Source organism: Gorilla gorilla, chromosome 3 (genome assembly GCF_029281585.2).
Source record: "Gorilla gorilla gorilla isolate KB3781 chromosome 3, NHGRI_mGorGor1-v2.1_pri, whole genome shotgun sequence".
In the NCBI taxonomy this organism is placed as follows: domain Eukaryota; kingdom Metazoa; phylum Chordata; class Mammalia; order Primates; family Hominidae; genus Gorilla; species Gorilla gorilla.
The window spans coordinates 164,704,109-164,726,161 of NC_073227.2; the positions used below are offsets into that span (position 1 = coordinate 164,704,109).

Below are 22,053 nucleotides of genomic sequence, written 5' to 3' on the forward strand. Positions count from 1 at the left end.
AGAGCTCATTCACTATCACAGGAACAGCAAGGAGAAAATCCACCCCCATGCTCCGATCACCTTCCACCAGGTCCCTCCACCATCACGGGAAATTACAATTTGACATGAGATTTGGGTGGGAGACATAGAGCCAAAGCATATTACCTTCTTTTATGACTTGATTTTTATAAGTTTTTCACCCCTCATTTTCTTTTATGACTAGACTCCCTATGTGACTAATCTGAGCTACTTTTGTGCTGTGATGCCAGGAGGTGAATTTCTCAAAAGAAGCTGGCATCTCTGATTCAAAGAGCAACACGAGTGAGGAGGATTCCCAAAGGGCTAACTACATAGCATAGCATTTTAACTAATGGGGGCAACTGTTCATTTGCTATGGCCAGATTACAATCTTTAGCAATCCTCTACTTGTTCAGAAAGCTTTTTCTTTCTCTGTATTTAATTTTTGTGTGTATCCAAGATCTTTCTATTATTTATTCCTGTGTCCTTGGAGGACATGATATAGACTCCTTCCCTGCTGAGAGAATTAAATATTTGAAAGAACAAGTTAATGAACACATTCTTACATTGTGTTCAAGATGTTACATGAAATGTAGGCCAAATAGATCTTGTTGACCATCTGACTCAATTTTATAAATGAAAGAAGTGTAGCCCTTGATATGAATGGATGGAATTGAATCTTTACGCTTTGGTTATTTTTAATCAACATTTTATTCTAAAAGGCCATTTCAGACCATATGTAAATGGATTAAAGAAATTAAAGTTCAAGACCTTGACTTCTTTCGAATAAATTGTCAAATATACTATAATACTCAAGTATTGGGTGTATTTGAAATTAATTTGAAGATTCTAGATCACTCACTAAGAAAAAATAAAATGGTAACTTAAAATAGAAACTTTGAATCGGCAAAATTTATTTTATTTTTCTCTTCATATTTGCTATTTTAATCATTAAGATTTTACTTATATCTAAAGATTTCTTTGTTTACAGTAATAATATCACATTAAGGAATATAGACCAAATAATAAAGCACATTCTTTAAATAACTCTATTGATTGCTACAACATACACTTTCAGTCTTTAAAGTATTGTTTCGTGCAATGAAATCACTTAATAGCTTCAGAGAATGAGATAAAGAAGTGCAGTTGTTTCTCTAAGGTAATTCAAGGTTGACTGTATAAAACAAGCAACTGTAGATATAACAAATCTGTTTCTTTGAAGCAAGAGATGGTGTTAATGTTAAGACAGTCTAGGAAACAGACAGACTCCTAGTTAGCATGGTAATTATGAGTTCTTAATATCACCTAAGATGCATAAGATCTCACCATCCCAAACAAAAAATAGGTATCGTCTCTAATGTGTATTTTCTTCTCTTTATGCTACTTATCTTTTTACCCAATCAACAGTCTTATTTCATCATATATCAAATATAATTTTCCCATATTGTTGATTGCAGACTACAAATCAGATATTACTTTGAGGCTTTGGTTTTTACATCTTTGATAGAAGATATAATTTAACCTCAGTTTTACCTACTGGGTGGTGCCTGTCAACGTATTGCTTAAAGAACATCCAACTTACAAGGGCTGTGAAGGACCTCTTCAAGGAGACCTACAAACCACTGCTCAATGAAGTAAAAGAGGATACAAACAAATGGAAGAACGTTCCATGCTCATGGATAGGAAGAATCAATATTGTGAAAATGGCCATACTGCCCAAGGTAATTTATAGATTCAATGCCATCCCCATCAAGCTACCAATGACTTTCTTCACAGAATTCGAAAAAAACAACTTTAAAGTTCATATAGAACCGAAAAAGAGCCCGCATTGCCAAGTCAATCCTAAGCCAAAAGAACAAAGCTGGAGGCATCATGCTACCTGACTTCAAACTATATTACAAGTCTACAGTAACTGAAACAGCATGGTACTGGGACCAAAACAGAGATATAGACCAATAGAACAGAACAGGGCCCTCAGAAATAATACCACACATCTACAACCATCTGATCTTTGACAAACCTGACAAAACAAGAAATCTGGAAAGGATTCCCTATTTAACAAAAGGTGCTGGGAAAACTGGCTAGCCATATGTAGAAAGCTGAAACTGGATACCTTCCTTACACCTTATACAAAAACTAATTCAAGATGGATTAAAGACCTAAATGTTAGACCTAAAACCATAAAAACCCTAGAAGAAAACCTAGGCAATACCATTCAGGACATAGCATGGGCAAGGACTTCATGTCTAAAACACCAAAAGCAATGGCAACAAAAGCCAAAATTGACAAATGGGATCTAATCAAACTAAAGAGCTTCTGCACAGCAAAAGAAACTACCATCAGAGTGAACAGGCAACGTAAAGAATAGGAGAAAATTTTTGCAACCTACTCATCTGACAAAGGGCTAATATCCAGAATCTACAATGAACTCAAACAAATTTACAAGAAAAAAACAAACAACCCCATCAAAAAGTGGGCAAAGGATATGAACAGATACTTCTCAAAAGAAGACATTTATGCAGCCAACAGACACATGAAAAAATGCTCATCATCACTGGCCATCAGAGAAATGCAAATCAAAACCACAATGAGATACCATCTCACACCAGTTAGAATGGCTATCATTAAAAAGTCAGGAAACAACAGGTGCTGGAGAGGATGTGGAGAAATAGGAACACTTTTACATTGTTGGTGGGACTGTAAACTAGTTCAACCATTGTGGAAGACAGTGTGGCGATTCCTCAGGGGTCTATAACTAGAAATACCATATGACCCAGCTATCCCATTACTGGGTATATACCCAAAGGAATATAAATCATGCTGCTATAAAGACACATGCACCCGTATATTTATTGCAGCACTGCTCACAATATCAAAGACTTGGAACCAACCCGAATGTCCATCAATGATAGACTGGATTAAGAAAATGTGGCACATATACACCATGGAATACTATGCAGCCATAAAAAAATGATGAGTTCATGTCCTTTTTAGGTACATGGATGAAGCTGGAAACCATCATTCTCAGCAAACTATCAGAAGGACAAAAAACCAAACACCGCATATTCTCACTCATAGGTGGGAATTGAACAATGAGAACACTTGGACACAGGAAGGTGAACATTACACACCGAGGTCTTTTGTGGTGTGGGGGAGGGTGGAGGGATAGCATTAGGAGATATGCCTAATGTAAATGAGGAGTTAATGAGTGCAGCACACCAACATGGCACATGTATACGTACGTAACAAACCTGCACGTTGTGTACATGTACCCTATAACTTTAAGTATAATAAAAAACTAAAAAAAAGAATAACTCAAAAAGAAAAGAACATTTAGAAGTATAGGCTGGGTGATTATTGATCATAGTCAGCAAACCACTGACCTGAGGTACACCTAAATCAATCTTCACACTTTCTTGCTTAAATTGACTAACAATTCCACAAAAAATAGACTTATTTACAAAGGAAATGAGATCTCTTTCTCTAAAGTTTTAGATTAACCTTGAGATAGCTGTGCCATTTTGTGTTAGAGCACAATTATTTTATAAAGATCATGAAATGGCTACAATATGTGCTCTGAGAACTAAGCATTCGGACAGGGTAGTGTGTGCTGATTTGCGTAGGAGATATATGCTTCTAAAAACTCATAATGAAATAATGTATTCAGTGTAGGCATGACTTTTTCATAATTGATGTGGGTAGAGATGAGATTCATAAAAGAATAAAGCCTCCTAGAAATTTAACAGAGCTTGAATAATATTTAAACCATTAAATTATTTTGATTTACAGCAGATCCATAAATTCTAACCTTTTGGAATGGTATTTTAAAGCTGAAAGAAACCATACAGTCTATTTTCCTTAGTTTACAAATGAGAAAAGTAAAGGTCAGAAAAATAAAATAATCAACAACCAAGTAAGAATTGGAACTTGGGTCTCTGGCAGTGGAAATACTTATATTTCAACCACAAAATTCAAAAATAGCAACTTGATACTGATATTGCTGTGAGGTCCTTTCTGAAATCCCTCAAATATTACATGCTTTAGTCACTCCGCCAGAACAATCTGATCATAAATACTTCAGTCTCTGAGTTCTGTTGTCCAGTGATCTATACAAAACATTCATGATGAGGCAGGGGATACTAGTTCATTTGGACTTTTGAAGGATATTCAAATGCAAGAGAAAAGGAAGCCAAAGGGGTGGGCAGCAGATGACAAAATGAGAGAGGGACTAGGAAAGTAGGTGTTGGAGAAATTATGTGGAGAAAACCCAAGGCCATGGGGTTGAATAGGGGATTGAGGTTAATTTGAGGGCCTGAATCAATTATGGGATTCAATGCGAGTTACCTTGTTAATTGGGTAAGTGTGGGACCAATAAAATGGCACTGGAGTGAAGAGTAAAATGAGCACACTTATCTAGAACCTCTTTAAAATCATCAATGTCAGTTGATGCAATATTTGTGGTTTGAAGCTGAGCTGAGTCAACTCTTGCATAGTTTGGCTATTGATATGGCTTTTCTTTAAAAGCACAAGTTCAGGAACATAAACATCATTTATTCCCAATTAAAACTGAGTAGTTATTGTAAACTGTTGTAATTATTGTTTGTGTTGAGTTAGAGTATTTTGTAGCGTCAATAATGGCAAAAATGTGAATATAATAATTATCAATTAATATGTAAATTAAGCAGCAAAGAGGTTTAATTGCCATTTTATTAAATTTTACTTACTCATAGAATGAGGTAAGCTGTTTGATTGTCTAAAAGTTCACTTTATTAACAGAATGAAAATTTTAAGAGAATGTTTAAAGTTGAAAAATTCAGGTTGAAAGGAAAAGGGAAAGAAAAATTCTAGCTATTTATCTTGAACTTTTCATTAGTGACCCTGTAGCCCTTTTTCCACAATCACTCTGACCATTGCAACACTTACTTTCCTAAAGTTTTCAAAGTATTTTGTGTGGACAACCTTTAGAGAATTCAAAAGATAATGGTAATGTAATAAAGGGCATACTAATTGGCAGTGTCATGAGGAGTCATTGAGAATAAATTCCAAAGTGTGAGAATTGTGGTCTCTCAGGGAAATTGTTTTTAATTCTTCAAACATTTACTTTATTGAACTACAGGAGAGAAATAGGTGCAACAACCAATATAGCTGTGTCCTTAAAATATAAAATAGTGTGGATATTACATACATAAGAGAGAAAAATCTTCCTAAGTAGATCCCCATTAATTATAATAAGAGCTAATATATAAATTGAATACTTACTATACTTTATGCTCAGTATTTTTTATGCATTATCACCTTCAGTCTTCCAGCTGTATGAAATACGTATCATTTTCCTTATTTTACAGAAGGAAACTTAAGCTTAGGATGTTAAGCAATTCTTCCAAGGCCAAATGAGCTGGGTTTCATGTGTAAACATAGTAATAAACTCTTATTACCAAGATAATATCTGTGGTTATCATGAACTTCAATAGATGTGACACCTAGGCAACTTGAAATAATTGGAGGAGAATTATGTGACAGGTGCTGTCACAGAGAAGCCTTAGATTCAAGGGCAAATTTGGGGGCACAATCTTCAAAGGATAAAGAGATGAATATGGGCCATTGTATAAATGTTACCATCTTTACTAATAGAGCTTCTCTGAAGTTCTTGGGGGAAAAAAAGATCCCAGAAAGGATTACTGTCCCTAGAGTACTGCTTCTTGCAAGGTTTATGTAAAGTTGAAGGCTCTTTTGAGGGAAGACGACAGGGAGAAGTCAAAGAGAGCTTTCTCTCATTCATGTCAGGGAGACATCCATGTTGCTACTCTCTCAGCTTTACTCTGTTATAATTATAATAGTGGAAGGAATGAAATTTGTTATACACTTCTGACACAGAATTGACTTACCTTGCCAAAAAATTCTGGTTGACTATGGTAATCATGTTCAATGGATCAACTGAAAAGACCATACATCATTATGTGTTTTAGCTCTAGAGGACTCCTGTGAGTGAGGGTACATTTAAATAATATGCCAAAAAACCTAGTAAAGTAGAAAACTAACAGATTTTTGTGTACAAGCATAAGGGAAATACATTTACTATGCTGTTAGTTGATTTTGTCATATCTGATTTTGCAATTGCTAAACAAATAATAGAAAATGAATATTACAATCTGTTTAATTTAAAAATGAATGAAAAGAAAAGTAGATATAAAATAAAGCTGTGAAAAGACATGGTTATTTTTGTCTTTGTGTTTTTTTTTTCCACCAAGAATTCATCCATCTTTGCTCTAGGAAATAATTTAGAATTTATGTAGATTTGTCACTCAAACTTAAAAAGCATCCTTCAAGGCTTAGAAAATTTACGCATAGTGTCTTTCCAAAATTTTTTTTGGAAAAATTTACTTTTGCTATTATTTAATATGCTTCATCCACACCAAGATTCATATTGAGGCTTGATCCCCAATGTAATAGTGTTCAGAGGTGGTGGGATCCTTAAGAGGTGTTTGGGTCATAAGAGATCTGCCATTATGAAGAGATTAATCCCATCTCTTTTGAGTGAGTGTAGGTCTGGAATAGCAACCCGAGAGTGAGTTGTTATAAATCAAAGTCATCCTTCATGTTTTGTCTTCATTGCATGTGCCTGCTTGCTGTTCTTGCATGTGTTCCTGTCGTGTGATGCCATCACTATGTTGTGATGCAGCATGAGGCTCTCACCAGATACAGCCACCTGATCTTGGACTTCACAGCCTCCAGAAATGTGAGCTAAATAAATCTCTATTCTTTATAAATTACTCAGTCTCAGGTATTCTCTTGTAGCCACAGAAAATGGACTAATATAACTTCCTTAATATTGGCTCGTTTTTTCAAAAAAGTATATATTTCTGTAGCACATTTTTTAAAAAGAATATAATTAGAATGCAAAATGTAAATGAATGTAATTACCATTACTGACCATTATCACAATGGGCAGCATCTTCTTATCATCACTAGAGCAGCGGTCCCCAAGCTTTTTGGCATCAGAGACTCTATGGAAGACAATTCTTCTATGGACCGGGGTAGGGGGAAGATGATTTGGGGATGAGACTGTTCTACCTCAGATCATCATCAGATCATCAATTTCTTTTTCTTTTCTTTTTTTTTTTTTTGAGACAGAGTCTCGCTCTGTCGCCCAGGGTAGAGTGCAGTGGTGCAATCTTGGCTCACTGCAAGCTCTGCCTCCTGGGTTCATGCCATTCTCCTGCCTCAGCCTCCCGTGTAGCTGGGACTACAGGCGCCCGCCACCATGCCCGGCTAATTCTTTGTATTTTTAGTAGAGATGGGGTTTCACCGTGTTGGCCAGGATGGTCTCGATCTCCTGACCTCATGATCCACCCTCATCGGCCTCCCAAAGTGCTGGGATTACAGGCGTGAGCCACCGCGCCTGGCCCAGATCATCATTCTCCTAAGGAGCATGAAACCTAGATCCCTCGCATGGACGTTTCACAATAGGGTTCACACTCCTATGAGAATCTGATGCCACCGCTGATCTGACAGGAGATGGAGCTCGGGCGGTAATGCTCACTCGCCTGCCACTCACTTCCTGCTGTGCAGCCCAGTTTCTAAGAGGGCACAGATAACACCTTGAGGTTTAAGCTCTGTAGATTAGCTTTGACTCTGCTTGTACATTATATAAATATATAAACGGAATCTTACAGTACATATTCGTTTGTGTCTGGCTTCTTTCACTCAATAGTGTTGAGAGATTCATCCATGTGGTGTGTTGCTACACATGTTTATTTCATGGCTACATAGTGTTACATTGAATAAATATACTAGAATATATTTGTTCTACTGTTGATAGACACTTGAATTTTCTCCAATTTGAGGCTATTAAGAATAACGGTGCCATAAGCACTTTGTAAATGTCTTTCAGTTCACATTTGTACATACTTCTGTCAGGCGCAGATCTACAAATGGAATTGCTGGGTGATATGATATGTATACATACGGCTTAATAGATACTGGCAAACAGTTTTCCAAAGGGATTATACCAATTTACACTCCCATTAGCAGTGACTTCGAGTTCCAGTTGCTCTGTCCATATCCTTTACAATACTTGACATATGAGTCCTTTTGTACTTTGACCATTTTGTTTGATATGCAGTGGTATGTCATTTTAGCTTTAATTTGTGTCTCCCTGAAAGTTAGCAAGACTAAATTTGCCTATCTTAAAATCAAGTTTTCTGTCTTTTTGAAAAAAATTGATTTTTCTAAGTTCTTGATATACTCTCAATATGAATCCTTTCTTTGTTATGTTTATTGCAAATAATAACTCTGAGACTTGCCTTTCACTTTCTTGCATCTTGTGATAAACAGGAGTTCTTAATTTTAACGTGGTCTAATTTCTCAATTTCTCAGTCTTTTCTTTTATGGCTAGTGCTTTTTGTGCTCTGCTTAAGAAACTTTTGCCTACCCAAAAGTCATAAAAATACTTTCTAACATTATTTTTTTAGGAACTCTATTTTTTCTTTCATACTAATCTTCAATTCACCTAAAATGGTATGTAGTATGAAGGAAGGGTTAATATTTTTCACTATGGATATTCTGCTGACTCAGCATAATTTCTTTTTTCTTTTCTTTTTCTTTTTTTTTTTTTAGAGACAGAATCTCACTCTGTCACTCAGGCTGGAGTGCATTGGCATGATCTTGGCTCATTGCAACCTCTGCCTCCTGGGTTCAAGTAATTCTCATGCTTCCGCCACCCAACATAGTGGGATTACAGGTGTGTGCCACCAAGCCAGTCTAATGTTTGTAATTTTAGTAGAGATAGGGGTTTTGCCATGTTTGCCAGGCTGGTCTTGAACTCCTGGCTTCAAGTGATCAGCTTTGCCTCCGAAAGTGGTGGGATTACAGGCGCGAGCCACTGTGCCTGGCCTGATTCAGCATAATTTATTTTAAAAAACAGATTTCCCTTGTTTATAGCAGCAACATAGTAATAAATCAAGCATCTATATATGTGTGGGTCTTTTTCAGAATTGTTTTTTACTACATTGGTCTACTTGTCCATGTTTACTCCAGTTCCACAGTTTTAATTATGGTAACTTTATAATTTATACTGATATCTTGTAGTATAGGTCCTCTGACTTCGTCTTTTCTTCGTCAATATTGTCTGGGTTTTTTTTTGTGGCTCTTTGCAATTTCAAGTACGTTTTATAATGAGCTTGTTAAATTACGTGAAACATTCTACTGGTATTATACTTGGTATTGTGAGAAACAAACCTACCTGTCCAAACCCAAAGAATGGACTCAGAGACCTGGAGAATAGCGAAAGGGAAACTTGTAATGATGCTCTTGCAAGAATTGGGTGTCTGATGTGCAGGCACACACAGCACAGTTTTAACAAGCAATTTAACCCCTAGTGTGCAGGTCCCTCTCCTGGTTTTTCATAGGCTGAATACTAGGGCGTCACAATCTTCCTGGAGGTCACCTATTGATTGTTGGGCAGGGGCTTTAGGTGTTTGTTCGTTTGTTTGTTTGTTTTTAGGGTTGTTTTCCTGCATTTTGTTGCAGCCCACAATGCATTGCAATCCTAGTTAGCTTAGGGGCTCTTCAAGTATTTACTTATGACCTAAGTAGCTGGGCAGGCTAATAAAAACAGACAAAACGAACTATTTTGCAGGCTAGTAAACTTTTATCTTAGACTAAACTTCTTTGGTTCTGGTGAAGGCAAGGAAACAGGGTTGTGGGGGTGGAGTGGGGGAGGGGGAGGCCAACAAGCAGGCATTGGCTATCTAAGCAGGAAGCCTAGTATGTTCTGTTTCTTCTGTAGTTTGCTAACGTAAGTCTATTTAAGGCACTTCGTCTTGGAAATGGACCATGGGCCATTGTATACATTATTTTCTTCAGTATTGGAGATACTCTTTATAGAATAATTTAAAAATAATATACATGTTTATGGTATTGAATGTCTTCCTTTTATTTAGGTCTTTTGAAATTTTTTTAAATAACGTTTCATATTTTTTGTGTAGAGCTTTGCACATTTGTTAATTTATTTCTAGATATTTGGTCTTTTGATATAATTGTTAATGATATAATTTTTAAAATATCATTTTTAATCACTTTTGGTATATAAAGATAGATTTTTCATCTTGACCTTGAACTCTGTGATTTTTCTAAATTCATTTAATCACAATAATTTTCCTATGGATTATCTTGCAGCTTGGATATAATACAGTCTACAAGTAATGACAGTTTTTCTTTCTAATCTTTATATGTATTATTTTTCTTGCATTATTATACATGCTAGGATCTTTTTCCTACCAATGTTAAATAAAACTGTTGTTAATAAGGGGAACCTGTCTCCTTTGCAATGTCAGATAAAAGGTTTTCAATATTTCTCCATTAAATATGATATTTATCATAGGTTTTTGAAAATGCTTTTTAAAGGTATGTGATCTCATTTGGATTTGTGTCCTTATGTAAATCTCATGTCAAAGGGGAGGAGGGGCCTGGTGGGAGATGACTGGAGCATGGGGGTGGATTTCCTCCTTGCTTCTCATGATAGTGAGTGAGTTCTCACAAGATCTGATGGCTTAAAAGAGTGTGGCCCTTCCCTCTTCTCTCTCACTACTGGTCTGCCATGACAAGACATGCTTACTTTGCCTTTGCCTTCTGCCGTGATTGTAAGTTTCCTGAGGCTTCCCACCCATGCTTCCTGTTAAGCCTGCAGAACTGTGAGCCAATTAAGCCTCCTTTCTTCATATATTACCCCTTCTCAGATAGTTCTTTATAGCAGTGTGAGAATGCACTAATATACAGTATGAAAATGAATATTTATTTAGATTAAGAAATATGCACCACAAATTATTGGAAACTTAGAGATTTGAGTTCATTTCTTCTGAGACAACTTTACACAATTTTCCAGACATGTTAACATATAAATGTTTCTTGGTTGCAACCCACTTTGCTCTCTCTCCAGAATTCTCTACAATCCCCAGCAATTCCTAACACTTATAGGGGCCTGTGGAAATGAAGGCTCTGAAAACTGGGCCTCAAAAACTTGATAATTTCATCTGAGAAATTTTTTCAATTTGGCTGTAGTTTTCCTTCTCTTGATGTTAATTCTGAAAACTTTCTTAAGATTATCTTGTAAATACTCTATCATATTAAATAAATTTCTTTCTATTGCGAGTTAGGAAGTTTTTATCATAAATGGGCATTGGATTTTATCAAAAAATTCAACATCTGTTTGTTGCTGCATCTATTGAGATAGTGACAGGATAATTTCTCCTTTATTATTGTACTGAGCTATCATGATTGAAATTCAAGGGTCTGTTCCTAAATAAAACCTACTTGGTTGTGATATGTTATTCTTTTTAGAAATCACCAGATTAGATTGCTGATATTGCTTCAGAATGTTTGAGTTAGAAGTTTCCTTTTTTATAACGTACTCATCGGGGTGTCTTGGATTCACAACATGAGATGAAAAGTGTTCTCTCTTCTATTCTACACAATAGATTGTGTAAGTGGTGTTATTTATTTCTTAAATGTTGAGAGAAATTCATTAATAAACACATATGGGTCTGAATTTTCTTTGCGGCAAGGTTTTAATTTCAGATTCAAAATTATTGTTAGTATAGAATTATTCCAATTATTTTCTGTTGTATCAATTTTGATAAAATGTGTTTTAAGGTAAGTTTTCAAATTTGTTAGCACAAAATTGTTCTTAAAATTCTCTTTATCTGTCTAATAGATGTTGACTTTATGGTGACATTCCTTTTTAGTCTCTCTATTGGTAATCAGTACCTTTACTGTTTTTATTCTGTATTAGTTTTTTCAAAGGTTATACATTTATTTGCCTTTTCAAGGAACAACTTTGGGTTTTATTTACCTTCATTGCATTTTTTTTCCTGACTCAATTTCTGTTTGAATCTTTGTTACTCTTTCTAACTTATTGGGGTCTAATCTACTATTATTTTTCTATCTTCTTTAGGTGACTACTTCAATCATTGATTGTTAGCCCTTCTGTTTTCTAGAATAGATGTATTAAAGATGATCATTTTTTCTTAAAGCACATCCATAGCTGCATTTTATAAGTTTTGATATGTAATATTTTTATTATCATCCAGCTCAGTGTATATTCTAACTTCATTGGGATTTCTCCCTTTAGCTATGGGACTTTTTAGGAGAGTATTGCTTAGTTTTTCAATATTTGATACATTTTTTGGTTACATTCTATTATTGATTTCTACCTCATTTCCAGTGACTACACGCTGTATAACTTCAATCCTTCAAAATTTGTCAATGTGTGTTTTTTTCTTCGTTCTTACCTTTTATTTTCCTCTCCTTTCTTAAAAATGAGTTTTTCTCTTTTGCTTCTTAACCATTCTTTTACTGTTAATTTTTTTAAGGTGTTACCCTAGAGATTATACATGAATTCCTGGCTTATTTAATTCTAATAAAAATTAGTAATTTTTCCCCTTTTTGGACAATCTAAGGATTTAAAATGATTTCACTTACTTTTCTACTTCTCCCATTTTCTTCTATTGTCATTTATTTTAGTGCTCTTTGTATATTATTCTATAAACTCCTCAATATATGATTGTTATTTTACATGTTTAATATTCATTTAGTTTTTTATTGCTGTTTATGTATTTATTTATTCTTTTTTCTTTCTGTGCTTTCACTTGAAATTATTTTTTTTGTCTTGAAGGGCTCCCTTTAGAATTTGTTTTGCTGCAGCCCTACTGGTAACATTTTCTTTTCGTTTTGTGCTTGTATAAAAATGTTTTTATTTACCATTCATTTGGGGGACTTTCATTTGGGGGACTATTTTTGTTAGATACAAAATTCTAGGCTGCAGTTATTTTCTTTTAGCGTTTTGAAGATGCTTGTTGTCATCTGGCTTCCAATATTTCAATTGTGAAATTAACTGTCAGACTGATGATTATTCCTTTTAAAAGTATTATGTGGTTTTTTTTTTTTCTATCTGCAAAGATTTTCCTCTTTGTCTTTTTAGATATCTTTCTTTTTATGTGGTTAGGCAGTTGTTTTGAATTTTTCCCAGTTGGGCACGGTAGTATTTTGTGAACTGTGACTTTTATCACTTGGAAATTCTTCAGCTACTTCTTCTTCAGATATTACCTCTGTTCTAGTCTCTGTTGCCTCTTCTCTGGAACTCCAGTTACATATATTTTAGCCCTTTCAGACCATATTCCATACATGGCATTAGTCCCATTTTTGATGTCTGACTGCAGTTTTTCTAATTTTCAGTTCTAGAATTTCCACTTTATTCTGTTCTAAAATTTCCAGTCCTTTTTTGAAATTATTCATACTATCAGCAAATTTCTTGAGCATATTAACCGCAGTAATTTAAAAATCCATATCTAAAACTTTCAACATCTGGATCTCCTGTTGGCTTCTTTCTTTTTCTTTTTCTTTCTTTCTTTTTTTTTTTTTTTTGACAGAGTCTCACTCTGTCAGCCAGGCTGGAGTGCAGAGGCAGAACCTCAGCTCACTGGAACCTCCGCCTCCTGGGTTGAAGCAATTCTCATGCCTCAGCTTCCCAAGTAGCTGGGATTACAGGCACCCACCACCATGCCCGGATAATTTTTGTATTTTTAGTAGAGATGGGGTTTCACCATTTTGGCCAGGCAGGTCAGGGAGAGACCTGCCAGGCAGGCTCTGGGAGAGATGTTTTGTCAGAAAACTTCCACATCTCAGGACAAACTGCATTCCTGAAGAACAATGGAAATCCACTGAAAATGAACTCATAATAAAACATTATAAACCAGACAGGGAAAAGAGCGTCATGAAGAATCAGAAAACATAACATTTTCTCTTAAAAAAGGCCTCTAAAGACTGCAGACAATAAAGCAATCTGAAAGCAGCTATAAGTATGTTGAAAAAAAACAAAATAATAGGAAAAGTAACATTAGGAAAAAAATGTTTATGTGGTAGCTTTCTATGCTTCATTCTTCAGAAATTTCTCTCACCCACCCCCGGATTTCTAAGTCCTATGCATTAGCAGATATCGTTGTCCCTTTGAAGACACCTGTATTAGTTTGCCGGGATTGTCGTAATAAAGCACCACGGATTGGGGTGCCAGAAGTCCCAGATCAAAGGGTTTGCAGAGTTGGTTTCTTTGAGAGCTGTGAGGGAGAATCTGTTTCATGTCTGTGCCCTAACTTCTGGTAGTTTGCTAGAAATCTTTGTTGTTCCTTGGCTTCTATGGTATCATCCTGATGCCTGCCTTCATCTTCCCAAGGTATTCTCCGTGAGTGTGTCAAAATTTCTTTTTTTTATGAAGATACCAGTCCTGTTGGATTTGAGGCCCACCCTACTCCTTTATAATCTCATTTTAGCTTGTTACATCTGCAGTGATCCTGTTTGCAATTAAGGTCACATTCTGAGATACTTTGGAGTTAGGATTTCAACACATGAATTTTTGGGAAACGAGGCATAATTCAACCCATCGCAACACCCAAATACAAATTGACTATTTTTAGAATTTTTCAGTCTTATTAGAATGGTAGAAACACAGAAATCTTCCAACGTCCACATTCTATGCCAAAATAGAACACTTGAAGTAAATAAGAAAGAGAGGCATTTCAGATAACCTTTAGGCTTTCAGGCTGTGTACCAAAAAGACACCATTAAGAGGCAAGACATGCCCCACGGTAAGATAAGAAGATAGGAAGCTTCTCTACTGCAAACTCCTGGGACTTATAACATTGCTTTCAAAAAACTTCTTAAAGTCTCTAAGTATTTTCTTATGTAATGTTATAGATCTGAGCACATAATATTTAGAATAAGTAATATATTTGATGTCTTCAAAGTAATGAAAATAAATATTTTAAATGTTCCAAAGTTTGTTTTGGGATCTTGAGATTTAGGCCAATGACCAAATAAAAATATTAATAATGATTTTGTATGTTTCATATAATGCTATCAACCTGCCATCAGCACTGTATAGCACTTTTCCCCAGGGGTTGTTGTGATTGTTTGTCACTATTTCATCGTTAGTAATAGAACTAGTAGAATTTTTCTGAAAGAGTTAATGTGGGGGTCAAATAAGGTAACAAATGTAAAGCACTTATTAGTGTGCCTGGGACAGAGTAACTGCTCAATAAATGTTAACTGTTATTATTAGAGTATAGAAGGTGCTGCATTTTTAAAAAACTTCGTGAAGTGTTTTCCCTTTTTGGTGATACAATTCAGGGGTGCTCCTATGCCATTTTTTCTTCAAGAAAGAGAAGGGTTGGTGCCACCCAGAAGAAGAGCTCATGGTGTAGTAAAGAAGTTAGAAATGTAAACATAATCAAGTCACTTAGATAATTAGTCTAGGAAGTATGGGTCCACTTCATTTTTAAGAGAAAAGGTTAGACTATAATAATGTATCTGGATACATCGGCTCTAAAGGAGAAGGAAAAAGAAGTTGGAGAAGGTTCCTCTGATGGTCTTCATACAGATGCCCCTTTCTGTATGAAGTATGGGGCAAGATCATTGGTGGGAAATTAAAGATGGGAGTGGAGTAGAGTATTTGAGAGGGGTAAAGTGTTGGAACTACTCCCCCCAGGAATACAAATGTGAGCTGAATGGAGTCAGTACTGAGTCCAATTGAACACAAGGTCTAGCTGAAGCCATCATTTTGTAGCTGAAGCCAGTAAAAACTGTTGTTTTATTTTACTCTCCTTTACTATTTCTATTCTATTTAAATGTTATCCTATTTTATTTTATTTTATTTGATGTAATTGGTTGAGGCAAAGCTGAACATTGTATGGGCACAAGCTAAGACGTGACTGATGGCGTCCACCCAGGCCTGGATTGAGGCAGAGAGAGGAGAAGAGGGTGAGGGAGCTGATCATGTGGGTGAAGTCACCAACTAACCTGGCGGGAGGGAAGGAATTGACAGCAGGATGTGCTGATACAGGAAAAACAGGTATCTCCATGGTGGAAGAACAGATATGGCAGCAGAAAGGGGATGAGAGAAATAGGAGGAAAGCTATTGATAAGAACGTGGTATTGGAGGATCTGAGAAGTTGGACCTGGTGCAGTTCCAGGTGGTTGATCTTGGATTTGGGGTGCAGGGAATGGAATGCTTCCATACAGCCAGGGGACAGGATAAGGAGATAAAGAGATGAAGGTGAAGGCAAACTGTCAGTTTCTCAGTCTCATAGTCCTTGGCTGTGCTCCTGTGTTAGCTGCGATTTCAAAACAGGTCACTTCCTTTCCTTACTTTACTCTGTCTCCTCTCCATCGCCTACCTGGCATCTTGTATCTTTTCAGTGTCATGTTAAGAGTTCACTTTCCCAATCAGGAGAAGCACAGGACATAAATCAATGTAATTAATGCATGCTTCTTTTTTTCTCAAAGACTTGCCTAAATAAAACCTTACAATTTATTTTAGTTAACAAATTAAATGTTGACTTTTAAAAACACAGTACTTGTACTTTTTAACCTTCAAAGAACTTTACACATATTAAGGTCATTACTCTTTTTAACACTCCTAGAGTCTTTGAGTTGAACATACGTGTTCAAAAGATTAACACAGAGGGTGAGGATGTTTGGCTGTCAGATGTAGTTTTTAGCTGTAATATCTGGCCTTTGAGGTAATATTGCTCTGGCCATGTCTGGAAGCCAGGAAATAATTATTTCTATTCCACTTGCTGTCAATGGGGAGCTATTATTACCCCCTTCAGTGTGAACTCATTTAGGACTACAAAAATAAAAATTGTTAATAATGGTTAATTATCAGATTAGAATTTCAATGGGGAAAAATAATAGATATTAGTTTCCTCTGAAATTCATCTCCCAAAGTGCTAGGGTTACGGGTGTGAGTCACCGCACCCAGCCTATCATTTCCTTCTACAACATCTACACCTCCTTGTCCTGTCCTCTGGTCGCACGGAGGCACTGCATTCCTGACCCAGCCCTGGGATCAGCTCCTCTATGCTCACTTTTACTTTTTATTACTATAGCAACAACAAGGGCTATTATTATTAATTAAAATTTATTGAACACATACCATGTGTCAGGCAAGTAGATTACTTTCTGTTTAGAAAATGCCATCACAAAGCGGACAACACATGCAAAAGACAATGATCTGAATCTGCAAGTGGGAAAAAAACTTAAATGGATTTTCGGTTGTTTGAAATAAAATTCCTTGCCATCAGCATTTGCTCAATATTGATAAAGGGAAGATTCAGGTCCCTTTGTAAGAGAGAGAGGGAAAAAACAGAGACATCGATCGAATCCATACTGTGAAACTGTGCAGTAGGTATTGACCCATCATTGCTCTCAAACAGTGGAAAAAGAGTGAGATGAATTTGCTTTGTGTAGTAGCCAATCACTCAGGTGGCTGAGTCACAAACAAGATTTAATATCTGATTGCTGCACAAAAACGTCTACAAAGAAGCTCCTGTGGAAGACATTTTTCCTCACCTATTCAAGGTTGCAGAGGTAGTTGTCTTTGTGATTTGTGAGTGGTGTAGGAGTGTGAAGAGTATAAATTAGAGAAGAGTATAAGGAAGTTTGCTGTGTGTTTAGCAGGAACTGCGTCCTAAGAAAGAATCAAGATCCTGCAGCCAAGAAGAGAACTGGGATCCAAAAGGTCTCATTAAAACAGGTTAAGTGTTTGCAAATCCCAATTACAATAGGTGCCATTAGCTATTAAATCTTAATGGTCGGCCAGGCGCAGTGGCTCACACCTAGAATCCCATCATTTTGGGAGACTGAGGCAGGCAGATCGCCTGAGGTTAGGAGTTTGAGACCAGTCTGACCAACGTGGTGAAACCCCGTCTCTACTAAAAATACAAAAAAATTAGGCGTAGTGGCATGCACCTGTAATAGCTACTCAGGAGGCTGAAGCAGGGGAATTGCTTGAACCAGGGAGACAAAGGTTGCAGTGAACCAAGATTGCGCCACTGTACTCCAGCCTGGGTGACAGAGCGAGACTCCGTCTTGAAACAAAAACAAAAACAAAACAAAAAACTTAATGATCAAATAGCTAAGAAATAAAGAATTGCCTCCATTCTTTGCTGAGATGGGAAGAAACATTAGCTGCTGGAATGAGTTTGCAGATGTGGAGAAAAGTGCTCTTAGAAACTCAGGAACTATGGTGTACCCTTACGTGTGCCAATTAAAATGAAAACATCAATCCCGGTCTTCCCTGGTCAACAGGAATACTACAGGTGGGGAGGAAGAACCTCCTCTCTTTATGTTTCTGTAAATCATCCTGCCTTACTTTGAACCCCTGTGCCTTCAAAAAGGGAGGACTTTGAGCCCCTACGCCTTCAGAAAGGGAGGAAACTGTCTTTAAAAGAGCTCTGCTATCTCCCTGGAATTTATGTCATGACTATGACATAAAAATTTGCCCAGTGCTAAAAATTCAGGACATGGCATCTGGTGATTGAGTCACTTACCCACACAGGTTAGCAGTAAGACACTCATTCTGTATTTTAGCACAGCCCTGGAGGTCCAGTGGCTTTGTGACACCATGGTGTGGTCTCAATTTCTGAGCTGCACACAGAGCCACTTCTCCTCCCGGGATCTTGCCACTTCCTTGTTTGCACTGCACAGAAAGCACACAGCAGCTACTCACCTTCTCATTTCCTGCAGGTTTGGAGAATCCTTGTGGTAGGGCTTTTAGTTGTCTCCTTGCTTCTTAAAAATATTTTGTTGACACCACATTCTCTTCCTTCTCTGGAACTGGTGTATTCAGGATTCCCAAGCCCAGGAAACTTAGTTCTGCTTTTTTTTTTTTTTTTTTTCGTTATGGTTACTACTCAGAAGCAAGAGGCAAGAGGCAAGAAATGCATGATTGAGTACCTGCTTGATTTAGGAGGGGAGAGGAAAAGAAACAGGTTGAATTTTAAAAATGTTATTGAGTTGGCTGGGCATGGTGGCTCACATCTATAATCCAAGCACTTTGGGAGGCTGAGGAGGGTGGGTCACCTGAAAGTCAGGAGTTCGAGACCAGCCTGGCCAACATGGTGAAACCCTGTCTCTACTTAAAATATAAAAAATTAGCTCAGCATGGTGGTGGGCGCCTGTAATCCCAGCTACTTGGGAGGCTGAGGCAGGAGAATCACTTGAACCCAGGAGGCAGAGGTTGCAGTGAGCCGAGATCGCACCATTGCACACCAGCCTGGGCAACAAGAGTGAAACTTTGTCTCAAAGAAAAATGTTATTGAATCACAGTTGTGTCAGAGTTCTCAAAATTCAGAAGCCAGCTTTCTAATGCTGTAGCCTCTGTCCAGGACAGATACATACCATGCAGATGAGAGAGGACCCAGTGTAGTTCTTAAAAATTTCAGTGCATGAGACCAAACAGGCAAACACCACTTCTCACTATTTCACTCACCGGCCAATTTCTTGCTTTTGTTGCTCTTGTGACTTCTTGTTAGTGATACAGGCAGTTGCGCATACACACCGTTTTAAGAATTCCTGTCACAAAGAGAGGCTTAAGAAATATTACTTGATGTTTGATATAGTTTGGCTATGTCCCCACCCAAATCTCATCTTGAATTATAGTTCTCATAATCCCCATGTGTCATGGGAGGGACACAGAGGGAGGTAACTGAATCATGGGGGCAGTTTTCCCTGTGTTGTTCTTGTGATGGTGAGTGAGTTATCATGAGAGCTGATGGTTTTATAAGCATCTGGCATTACCCCTGCTGGCTCTCATTCTCTCTCTTGCTGCCCTGTGAAGAGGTGCCTTCTGCCATGACTGTAAGTTTCCTAAGGCCTCCCCAGCCACAGGTGTGACTCACAGTTGTGAGTCAGTTAAACCTCTTTTTAAATATATTACTCAGTCTTGGATATTTCTTCATAGCAGCATGAGAACAGACTAATACAGTAAATTGGTACCACGAGTGGGGTTCTACTATAAGGATACCCCAAAATGTGGATGCAAATTTGGAACTGGGTAACAGGCAGAGGTTGGAACAGTTTGGAGGACTCAGGAGAAGACAAGAAAATGTCAGAAAGTTTGGAAATTTCTAGAGATTGGAGGGCCCAGAAGACAGGAAGTTGTGGGAAAGTTTGGAACTTCCTAGAGACTTGTTGAATGGCTTTGACTAAAATGCTGATAGTGATTTGGACAATGAAGTCCAGGCTGATATGGTCTCAGAAGGAGATGAGGAACTCGTTGGGAACTGGAGCGAAGGTGTGTCTTGTTATGCTTTAGCAAAGAGACTTGCAGCACTGTGCCTCTGCTTGAGATCTGTGTATCTTTGAACTTGAGAGAGATGATTTAGAATATCTGGCAGAAAAAATTTCTAAGTGGCAAAGCATTCAAGAGGAAGCAGAGCATAAAAGTTTGAAAAATTTGCAACCTGACAATGAGATAGAAAAGAAAAACCCATTTTCTGGAGAGAAATTCAAGCTGGCTACAGAAATTGGCATAAGTAATGAGAAGCCAAATGTTAATCACCAAGACAATGGGGAAAATGTCTCCAGGGCATGTCAGAGACTTTCACAGCAGCCCCTCCTATCACAGGCCCAGAGACCTAGAAAAGAAAAATGGTTTCATGGTCTGGGCCCAGGGCTCCCCTGCTCTGTGCAGCCTCAGGTCATGGTACCCTGCATCCCAGCCACTCCAGCTCCAGCAGTGGCTAAAGGGGCCAAGGTAGAGTTCGGGTTATTGCTTCAGAGGGTGCAAGCCATAAGTCTTGGCAACTTCCACGTGGTGTTGAGCCTGTGGGTGCACAGAAGTCAAGAATTGATTGGGGTTTGGGAACCTCTGCCTAAATTTCAGAGGATGTGTGGAAATGCCTGGTTGTCCAGGCAGAAGTTTGCTGCAGGGGCAGAGGCCTCATGGAGAACCTCTGGTAGGGCAGTGTAGAAGGGAAATATGTGGTGGGTGCCCCCAGACAGAGTTCCCACTGGGGCACTGCCTAGTGGAGCTGTAAGAAGTGGGCCACCATCCTCCAGACCCCAGAATAGTAGATCCACACTGACAGCTTGCACTGTGTACCTGGAAAAATCACAGACACTCAATGCCAGCCTGTGAAAGAAGCCAGGCTGAGGGATGTTCCCTGCAAAGCCACAGGTGTGGAGCTTCCCAAGGCCACGGGAGCCCACCTCTTGCAACAGCATGACCTGGATGTGGGACATGGAGTCAAAATAGATCATTTTGGAACTTCAATATTTAATGACTGCTCTGCTGGATTTCAGACTTGCATGGGCCTGTAGCCCCTTCGTTTTAGCCACATTTTTCCCATTTGGAAAAGGTGTATTCACCCAATGCTTATAATTGTATCTAGGAAGTAACTAACTTACTTTTGATTTTACAGGCTCATAGGTGGAAGAAACTGGTCTTGTCTCAGATGAGCCTTTGGACTTGGACTTTTGGGTTAATGCTAGAATGAGTTAAGACTTTGGGGGACAGTTGGAAGGGCATGATAGTGTTTTGAAATGTGAGGACATGAAATTTGGGAAGGGCCAGGAATGTAATGATGTGGTTTGGCTTTGTCCTCACTCAAATTTCATCTTGAATTGTAGTTTCCATAATCCCTACATGTCATGGGACGGACTAGGTGGGAGGTAATTGAATCATGGGGGCGGTGTCCCCCATGCTGTTCTCATGATGGTGAGTGAGTTCTCATGATATCCGATGGTTTTATGTGTCTGGCATTTCCCCTGCTGACTCTCATTCTCTCTCTTGCCACCCTGGGAAGAGATGCCTTCTGCCATGATTGTAAGTTTCCTGAGGCCTCCCCAGCCATGCAGAACTGTGAGTTAATTAAACCTCTTTTCTTTATAAATTACCTAGACTCGGGTATTTCTTCATGGCAGTGTGAGAACGAACTAATACAATGTTAATTGTTAACACTTTCTTTTTCTGACTTTTAATTTAAAATTTTTAAGTGCTATTTTGTTATTATTTTTTGGCCACTGGATTCCCATTCCACTTGAATAGAATAACAAATAGTAGAAATTAAAGTTAAAAAGTATGTTGAATATCGAATAGAAATTTTAATTTTGGAAATATTCATGTCTACAGTTAAATAAGAAGTGGAAGACAGTAAAAAATGAAACAAATGCAGTCCCTGTCCTTGGCGGGACTGAAGGAGTTTCTGAAAGAAAACTTTTAGT

General features: G+C 37.6%; 1 long non-coding RNA gene across 1 annotated transcript in view; it reads left to right on the plus strand.

The window, feature by feature from the left end:
- The window catches only part of LOC109026492 (uncharacterized), a 69,661-nt gene that overhangs the window by 18,496 nt on the left and 29,112 nt on the right, over positions 1 to 22,053 (plus strand). Inside the window, exon 3 of the long non-coding RNA XR_008679102.2 lies at positions 6,677 to 6,733. This is a non-coding gene — a long non-coding RNA (uncharacterized lncRNA). The remainder of the gene's footprint in view (positions 1 to 6,676; positions 6,734 to 22,053) is intronic.